The sequence below is a fragment of the Salvelinus sp. IW2-2015 genome, unplaced genomic scaffold (genome assembly GCF_002910315.2).
Source record: "Salvelinus sp. IW2-2015 unplaced genomic scaffold, ASM291031v2 Un_scaffold4252, whole genome shotgun sequence".
Taxonomy (NCBI): Eukaryota; Metazoa; Chordata; class Actinopteri; order Salmoniformes; family Salmonidae; genus Salvelinus; species Salvelinus sp. IW2-2015.
Genome location: NW_019945523.1, coordinates 25631 through 35980, shown reverse-complemented (window position 1 = coordinate 35980; position 10350 = coordinate 25631). Strand labels below are relative to the sequence as shown.

General features: G+C 41.1%; 1 long non-coding RNA gene across 1 annotated transcript in view; it reads left to right on the top strand.

Moving 5' to 3' along the window:
• The first annotated feature begins 5038 nt into the window (after positions 1-5038).
• Positions 5039-10350, top strand: part of LOC139026262 (uncharacterized) — a 25679-nt gene continuing 20367 nt past the window's right edge. Inside the window, exon 1 of the long non-coding RNA XR_011478015.1 lies at positions 5039-5110. This is a non-coding gene — a long non-coding RNA (uncharacterized lncRNA). The remainder of the gene's footprint in view (positions 5111-10350) is intronic.

Here is a 10350-nt window from a genome sequence, read left to right as displayed (position 1 = left end):
TTGGTATTGTCCATATGTAGCTCGTTTTTGGTCACAGGTCCAGGAATGGCTGAAGAATTGCAACATTTGCCCTAAAACTAACGCTACAGATAGACAATAACTGGGGGATTTGAAAAGCCATAGTCAATCAATCAATAATTATAATAATTATTTTAGCAAAAATGTTTATTTTTAATTTACAATCTGTTAGAAGCTATGAGAATAGGAAGGTTCAAGTCTTTTGTGAAGCATCACAGCACAGTTGAAAAGATATATGGCAAATAAAAATCCGAAAAGGATGATGTTGGAAGATAGATGGGGAAGGGTTGAGTGGAACTGAAGGGTGGGACTAATAACAAGATAAACAATGTAGGGCATACGGATCTGTGAAATTGTGTATAGGTGTCGGAGCTTTTGTGAAATAGCACAGTTAAAAGTGGAAATAAAATTGTGATGGACCAACAGAAATAGAGGAAGGACTAAGAACCAAATAAGAGAGAACTTATTGTAAAGTGGACTGTGTCTGTAAGAATGGGTATAAGATGTATAATTGAAGGTAAAAGCAGAAGGTTTTATTAGTTTATCCCAATTGGGGGATCGGTGTAAGGTTGCGGGAATAATAATAAAGGTTATTATTTTTTTAATAAATATAGTTTTATGATAGTTGTATTATGTAGGTATGTATATATGTGTATATGTATGCATGCGTGTATGGCATATAATATTTACCCAAAAGAAATATGGGGATTGGACAATGAAGGCAGACAATTACATTGGAAGCAACATTCTTTCCCGCATATTAAGCGATCCACCCCCAAAAAATATAATAATAATAAATAAAATAAATAATAAATAAAAAAATAAAAAAGAACTACAGAGTGGCAGGTCAAGTACTTATGAGGCCACCAGTAAAGTACAGAGAAAGGATAAGTGATCATCATTTCAGAGTCAGTAGGATATGTAGACCTCAGTAAAAATGAGTTCATTTGGAATCAGACATAAAGGAACCTCCTACAGTAATAGAGGAGATGGTACACGACAAATCTCCATTTCATGAATGGGTAGGAGTTGATGAGAATATCGCACCATGCTACTGTGATCCTAGCTGCTCCTGTACCAATCCTACTGTGACCCTATCTGCACCATGCTATTTTTTCTGTGATCCTAGCTGATCCATCTACTGTGACCTATCCGCACCTCCTACTGTGACCCTATCGCACCCTCCTACTCTACCCTTCTGCAACCACCTACTGTACCTATCTGCACCATGCTAACTGTGACCCTTTGCACCACCTGCCTACTGTGACCTATCTGCACCATCGTACTGTGACCCTATCTGCACGCATCGGTACTGTGACCCTATCTCACCATCCTACTGTGACCCTATCTGCACGCATCTACATGACCCTATTGCACCATCCTATGTGACCCATATCGTGCACCATCCTACTGTGACCCATTTCTGTGTTGTGGGCTTTGTTTGTATGTTTTATTTCAGGCAATGGCTTCCTGAAGTCCAAAGCAGCTGATTGGTCGGCCCCATTGCAGAGTGGCACTCTGACGCCACGCCTCTCGTTGGGATACAGCTGTTGGCAATTACCGACTTCTTCATATCTTAAAAGCCAGAGTTTTCCTTTGTTAGGAGAGAGAGCTTTTGGTATGTCCTGTATAATATGTTGACAGTATTTTGTAGTCGGTCCTGCAAGAGGTTTGTGTATGCCATAGGAGGGGGGGATTAATTAAATGTTCACTTAAATTATATTATTCTGTTTCATTTTGTTACGCAGGGGGAAAGGGAAGGCTCCTGTGGAGTGCTAGGCAAGAGGCTGCGGGCATACATATCGTAAGTATTTTACTAGTCTATGCGCACTAGGGTAAGACCTGGGCGGACCGATCCCCTGTATTTTGGTTAGTGGCGCCAGGTGGAAAGTAGGTAGGAAGGTAGGAGAGGGGCTCTTTAACTTCTTACTTTCTTTACTTTCTTTGCTTGGTTCCATCTAGCCCTTTCCTCAAAATCCGTGTTAAAGGAACTAAATTCCCAGTAAATGGTCAATTCTCTTATATCATTGAGGTACTCTTGCCGCCTTGTGGCAAAAAGAGGAACTACAGTCTATTTCCTGTTTAGTTTTTTCTGACAACGATGTATTGAGAGCGCTGTTTATAGTTAAAACCTAGAAGTGTGTTCATCAACAGTCATTTTAACGTAACTTTTAGTGGTTTAGTGGCATGGAATCTTATAATGGTGATGAACCCAAATCCACTGCTGGGAGGGGGAGGTTTTTCTCATACTCTGATCAAACCCCTGTAAAGCATGTAGGTGCAGGAGGTTCCCCCATGTTTTGCTCTGCAAAAAAAATGTGGATGAAAGCCCTTCATCTAGTGTTAATCCAAACGCCCCTGTAGATGGTCTAGCTAGCCCGGGAAACAGGGAGCTCCATTAGGGAAGAACTACAGAGGGGCAGGTCCAGTACTTATGAGCCACCAGTAAGTACAGAGAAGATAAGTGATCATCATTCAGAGTCAGTAGGATATGTAGACCTCAGTAAAATGAAGTTCATTATGGAATCAGACATAAAGGAACCTCCTACATATAGAGGAGATGGTACAGACAAATACTCCATTCATGAATGGGAGGAGTTGATGAGAATATTCTGGACCATGCTACTGTGATCCTAGTTGCTCCTGTACCATGCTACTGTGATCCTAGCTGCTCCTGTAACATGCTACTGTGACCCTATCTGCACCATGCTACTGTGATCCTAGCTGCTCCTGTACCATGCTACTGTGACCCTATCTGCACCATGCTACTGTGACCCTACCTGCACCATGCTACTGTGACCCTATCTGCACCATGCTACTGTGACCCTATCTGCACCATGCTACTGTGACCCTATCTGCACCATGCTACTGTGACCCTATCTGCTCCATGCTACTGTGACCCTATCTGCTCCTACATCATGCCAATGACCTGGGAGAACAGGACACCACCCTGTAACTCTTCTGAAGTCCGATCTCGTACATTCAAGTACTTCTCCTCTGCTGCTGCCACCACATCTATTTTCTGTGATTTACATTCCATTTATGCGGTACAGTTGATAAGCATTGCTATGAACACTAAGACACGCATGCATACATATACACATATATACATACACATACCCTATATAGACAAACATACTTTTTAAAGAATATACCTTTATTATTATTCCCGCAACCCTACCACCGATCCCCCAATTGGAGTAAACTAATAAACACTTCTGCTTTTACCTTCAATTATACATCTTATACCCATCTTACAGACACAGTCCACTTTACAATAGTTCTCTCTTATTTGTTCTTAGTCCTCCTCTATTTCTGTTGGTCCATCCAATTTATTTCCACTTTTAACTGTGCTATTTCACAAAGCTCCGCACCTATACACATTTCACAGATCCCGTATGCCCTACATTGTTTATCTTGTTATTAGTCCCACCCTTCAGTTCCACTCAACCCTTCCCCATTCTACTTCCAACATCATCCATTTCGATTTTTTATTTGCCATATATTTTTTCAACTGTGCTGTGATGCTTCACAAAAGACTTGAACCTTCCTATTCTCATAGCTTCTAACAGATTGTAATTTAAAAATAAACATTTTGCCTAAAATAATTATTATATTATTGATTGATTGACTATGGCTTTTCAAATCCCCAGTATTGCTATCTGTAGCGTTAGTTTTAGGCAAATGTTGCAATTCTTCAGCCATTCCTGGACCTGTGACCAAAAACAGCTACATATGGACAATACCAAAATAAATGATCTAATGACTCTGCCTCCTCACAACAGAATCTGCAGAGCTGGGAAGATTGTATACCCCATATATATATAACATTCTATTAGTTGCAAGAATTTTGTACAGTAATTTAAATTGAAAAATTCGAATGTTTGAATCCGGCGTTGTTTTGCGTATCAATTCAAAAACCATGTGCCATGGAATGGTACATCGAAAATCTCTTTCCCAACTATTTTGCAATTTATAATGGCACAGCTGTCAGTTTTTGGTCCTTAAATGAAATTGGTATATGTTTTTTATTTATCACACTCTGTAGTTCTTCACTAATGGAGTCCCTGTTTCCGGGCTAGCTGAGTGACCAGCTCAGCTAGACCATCTACAGCGGCATCTGGATTAACACTAGATGAAGGCTTTCATCCACATTTTTTGCAGAGCAAAACATGGGGAAACCTCCTGCACCTACATGCTTTACAGAGGTTTGATCAGAGTATGAGAAAAACCTCCCCCTCCCAGCAGTGAATTTGGGTTCATCACCATTATAAGATTCCATGCCACTAAACCACTAAAAGTTACGTTAAAATGTCTGTGTATGAACACACTTCTAGTTGGTTAACTATAAAGAGCGCTCTCAATACATCGTTGTCAGAAAAAAATAAACAGGAAATAGACTGTAGTTCCGCTTTTGCCACAAGCGGCAAGAGTACCTCAATGATATAATAGTCTCTAAGAGCAGCCTCGCCGCTGTGATTGAGCTGACGTCATCAACGATGAATCCGGGTCTAGAAGGCACCAATGTAACCGGTGCTGTAAACTGCACCGCTGTAACTCTCGTTGTGTGTGGCTTTGATTGAACTACAGACGTGGACTTCCCATATGTTCTGCGAATCTTCGCCTCTTTCTCTCATAATGCATAAAATGATTTTTGAATAACAAAAATTAGTACAGCCCTCCTTATTATACATAACATATTTTACATAGATAAAACCACATACCTGCATCCAGAAGTAAATAAAATATTTGTAGAGCACAGATGTTCTGCGAATCGTCGCCTCTTGCAGGCAGCATATAACAATCAACATGACATATTAATATATAAAACCTGGTGAAATTCACATAGTACTTTAACAACTGTTACATACGGTTATTAGGAAGGTGTTTTTTTTTCCCTTACCCCATTGTCCCGTTTGCATCACCAAGTATAATGGATTTATACGATAGTCCTGTTGGGGGTGGTAATGCAACATATTGTATGCCAACCACCGTTATTTAACCCCACTGAAGAAGAAGAAGAACGACGACGACTCACTATTGTGCTGTCAATATGCTAACCTTTGTGTCCGTTTCAAATGTATTACTACAGGTATGTAATAGCACGTTTAAACTTAATATTGTCGAAAAAAAAACAAAAATAAAAAAAAATGACATGTCATAATTATGTTGGCTAAAAACCGTCAGTTTATACGTATTTTTGTGTCAAACCGAGTGGTGGAACGTGCTAAAAACATATCTACGTTAGACTTTTGGGTTTGATTTAATTCATAATACAGTTCGTCAAGGTAATTTCATAAAGATTCCATTCATTGAGATTTCTGAGTTCGTTTTATACGTTATTGGTTTTCTGTAAAATGTTGTCCACAAGCTGGTAAAATGGCGTCGCATACTCGGTCCAACAGACTAAATAAAGTGGCAGGCAGTGCCGTAGCCTCTTCGCTCTGGGAGACGGTAATGGGTAGTCTAGAAGGGATCCAGCTTTTGTAAATTAACTTCATATTTTACTTTAAGTAGCAGCTTAGGATAATTAACATAGCAGGTTGGATAATTCGGTTAGGGTTAGCTAAAAGGTTAGGGTTAGCGAAAATGCAAAGAAAATCAACCTTTTGGACTGTAATTTGACAAAAGCTGGATCCCTTCTAGCCATGACCCCGAAGGCTACTGTCCTGTAGGTTTAAACTCCAAACCCTGTTCCTGGAAGGCTACTGTCCTGTAGGTTTAAACTCCAACCCTGTTCCTGGAAGGCTAGTGTCCTGTAGTTTTAACTCCAACCCTGTTCCTGGAAGGCTAGTGTCCTGTAGGTTTAAACTCCAACCCTGTTCCTGGAAGGCTACTGTCTGTAGGTTTACACTCCAACCCTGTTCCTGGAAGGCTAATGTCTTGTAGCGAAAACCTACAGGAGGGTAGCGCTCCAGGAACAGGGTTGGAGCAAAAAACCGACAGGCGATTTTAAGACAGACTCTTAGGGCTCCCGAGTGGTGCAGTGGTCCTAAGGCAGTGCTAGCTGTGCCACTAAGAGATTTTGGGTTTGAGTCCAGCTCAGTCGCAGTTGGCCGCAACCAGGAGACCCATGGGGCGGCGCACAATTGGCCCAGCGTCATCTGGTTTAGGGGAGGGTTTGACCGGCAGGGATGTTCCTTGTCCCATCGCGCACTAGCGACTCCTCTGGCAGGCCGGGCGCAGACTTGCCTTCGGTGATGGAAAAGGTTTCTGGGAAATAGTCAACCAGAGGGCTCGTAAATATATGTTTTCTAGGTACGGGATGTCGCCTTCAGTGACGGGAGATCAATGTGTTTGTGTTACAGGTGTTAGGTTCTAACATGAAACCGAGTACAACTCACGGACGATTAGTAAAGCTCAAACTAAGTGAATTCACCCAAAGGATTGAACAGCTGAAAAGACGAGCATCGTTCCACCAGTGTGGTGTGTGTGTGTGTGTTGTGTGTGTGTGTGGTGTGTATTAATATATATTATACTGTTTTCAAAAAATAAAGGGAACACTTAAACAACACAATGAAACTCCAAGTCAATCACACTTCTGTGAAATCAAACTGTCCAACTTAGGAATCAACACTGATTGACAATAAATTTTCACATGCTGTTGTGCAAGTGGAATTAGACAACAGGTGGAAATTATAGGCAATTAGCAAGACACCCCCAATAAAGGAGTGGTTCTGCAGGTGGTGACCACAGACCACTTCTCAGTTCCTATGCTTCCTGGCTGATGTTTTTGGTCACGCATGAGACGGAGTCTACAACCACACAAGTGGCTCAGGTAGTGCAGCTCATCCAGGATGGCACATCAATGCGAAGCTGTGGCAAAGAAGGTTTGCTGTGTCTGTCAGCGTAGTGTCCAGAGCATGGAGGCGCTACCAGGAGACAGGCCAGTACATCAGGAGACGTGGAGGAGGCCGTAGAAGGGCAACAACCCAGCAGCAGGACCGCTACCTCCGCCTTTGTGCAAGAGGAGGCACTGCCAGAGCCCTGCAAAATGACCTCCAGCGGCCCACAATGTGCATTGTGTCTGCTCAAACGGTCAGAAACAGACTCCATGAGGGGTATTGAGGGCCCGACGTCCACAGGTGGGGGTTGTGCTTACAGCCCAACACCGTGCAGGACGTTTGGCATTTGCCAGAGAACACCAAGATTGGCAAATTCCCCACTGGCGCCCTCTTGCTTCTTCACAGATGAAAGCAGGTTCACACTGAGCACATGTGGACAGACGTGACAGAGTCTGGAGACCGCGTGGAGAACGTTCTGCTGCCTGCAACATCTCCAGCATGACCGTTTGGCGGTGGGTCAGTCATGGTGTGGGGTGGGCATTTCTTTGGGGGGCCGCACAGCCCTCCATGTGCTCGCCAGAAGTAGCCTGACTGCCATTAGGTACCGAGATAGAGATCCTCAGACCCCTTGTGAGACCAATATGCTGGTGCGGTTGGCCCTGGGTTTCCTCCTAATGCGCAGACAATGCTAGACTCATGTTGGCTGGAGTGTGTCAGCAGTTCCTGCAAGAGGAAGGCATTGATGCTATGGACTGGCCCGCCCGTTCCCCAGACCTGAATCCAATTGAGCACATCTGGGACATCATGTCTCGCTCCATCACCCAACGCCACGTTGCACCACAGACTGTCCAGGAGTTTGCGGATGCTTTATTCCAGGTCTGGGAGGAGATCCCTCAGGAGGACCATCCGCCACCTCATCAGGAGCATGCCAGGCGTTGTAGGGAGGTCATACAGGCACGTGGAGGCACACACACCACTGAGCCTCATTTTGACTTGTTTTAAGGACATTACATCAAGTTGGATCAGCCTGTAGTGTGGTTTTCCACTTTAATTTGAGTGTGACTCCAAATCCAGACCTCCATGGGTTGTAAAATTTGATTTCATTGATAATTTTTGTGTGATTTTGTTGTCAGCACATTCAACTATGTAAAGAAAAAAGTATTTAATAAAGAATTTTTTCATTCATTCAGATCTAGGATGTGTTATTTTAGTGTTCCCTTAATTTTTTTGAGCAGTGTATATATATATATATATACACACACACACTAGAGGCGACCGATTAGGGTTTTTTCAACGCGATACTGATTATTGGAGGACCAAAAAAAAGCCGATACCGATTAATCGTCTTAAAATATATATATATTATTTTTACTTTTTATATATATTATATATATAATATATTATTATATTTGTAATAATGACAATTACAACAATACTGAATGAACAAGGAACACTTATTTTAACTTAATATAATATATCAATAAGATCAATTTAGTCTCAATAATTAAATAAACATGTTCAATTTGGTTTAATAATGCAAAAACAAAGTTTGGGGAAGAAAGTAAAAGTGCAATATGTGCCATGTAATAAAAGCCTAACGTTTAAGTTCCTTGCTCAGAACATATGAAAGCTGGTGGTTCCTTTTAACATGAGTCTTCAATATTCTCAAGGTAAGAAGTTTTAGGTTGTAATTATTATAGGGCTATTTCTCTCTATACCCATTGTATTTCATATACCTTTTGACTATTGGATGTTCTAATAGGTACTTTAGTATTTGCCAGCCTCATCTTGGGATTGATAGGCTTGAAGTCATAAAACAGCACAATACTTGAAGCATTGCGAAGAGCTGCTTGCAAATGCAGTAAAGTGCTGTTTGAATGAAATGCTTACGAGCCTTGCTGCTGCCTACCACTGCTCAGACTGCTCTATCAAATCATAGACTTAATTATAATATAATAACACACAGAAATACGAGCCTTAGGTCATTAATATGGTCAAATCCGGAAACTATAATTCCGAAAACAAAAACGTTTAATCTTTCGTGAAAATACGGAACCATTCCGTATTTTATTCTAACGGGGGCATCCATAAGTCTAAATATTGGTGTTACATTGCACAATCTTCAATGTTATGTTATAATTACCTAAAATTCTGGCAAATTAGTTCACAATGAGTCAGCGGCCAAACTGTTGCATTATACCCTGACTCTGCGTGCAATGAACGCAAGAGAAGTGACACAATTTCCCTAGTTTAATATTGCCTGCTAACATGAATTTCTTTAACTAAATATGCAGGTTTAAAAAATATACTTCTGTGTATTGATTTTAAAGAAGACATGATGTTTATGGTTAGGTAACATTTGTTGCAACGATTGTGCTTTTTCGCAAATGCGCTTTGTTAAATCATCCCCCGTTTGGCGAAGTTGGCTGTCTTTGTTAGAAGAAAATAGTCTTCACACAGGTTCGCAACAAGCCAGGCGCCCAAAACTGCTGCATATACCCTGACTCTGTTGCACAGAACGCTAGAGAAGTGACACATTTTCCCTAGTTAAAAGAAATTCATGTTAGCAGGCAATATTAACTAAATACGAGCGTTTAAAAATGTATACTTGTGTATTGATTTTAAGGAGTTTACTGTTTATGGTTAGGTACACATTGGTAAACGACAGTGCTTTTTTCGCGACTGCGCTTGTTAAATCACCGTTTGGCGAAGTCGGCTGTGATTCGATGATAAATTAACAGGCACCGCATCGATTATATGCAACGCAGGACAGCTAGATAAACTAGTAATATCATCAACCATGTGTAGTTTAACTAGTGATTATGTTAGATTGATTGTTTTTTATAAGATATGTTTTTTCTAAATTTTTTTTTTTTTTTTTAAGTATAAGGATTATTTTTTTTTTTGTTTAAAATGCTACTAGCACCTTACCTTGACTCCTTGCTGCACTCGCATAACAGCTGTCAGCCTGCCACGCAGTCTCCTCGTGGAGTGCAATGTAATTCAGCCATGATCGGTGTCCAAAAATGCAGATTACCAATTGTTATGAAAACTTAAATCGGCCCTAATTAATCGGCCATTCCGAATTTAATCGGTCGACCTCTAATATATAGCCCAATTTGGGTGAAGTCTCCTCCTTCCCTCCTAAACATGACATCTTTATTGTTGGGACAGGAAGTTAAGTGATGCGGGTAATAAACTGTTCTTCTCCCTTAATGTGACCTGTCCTGACCTCCATTCCTCACTAAACCACCTTTCTCCACCTTATCAGCGACTGCAACCATGTGATGGCCTTTCCTTTACTCAGTACATTCCAAGCTTAATTGCCTCCACCATATAAATTCCTCCTAAGATAACCATTAACTTCTGGCGTAAGAAAACAGACTATGGCACTCTACATCTGCATGCTTGTTGTTGGGGTTTTTTAGGCTGGGTTTCTGTACAGCACTTTGTGACATTGGGCTGATGTAAAAAGGCATTATAAATACATTTGATCGATGATATCAGGAAAATAGTACATAGTGCTGCCTAAAACAAACTGCAACCT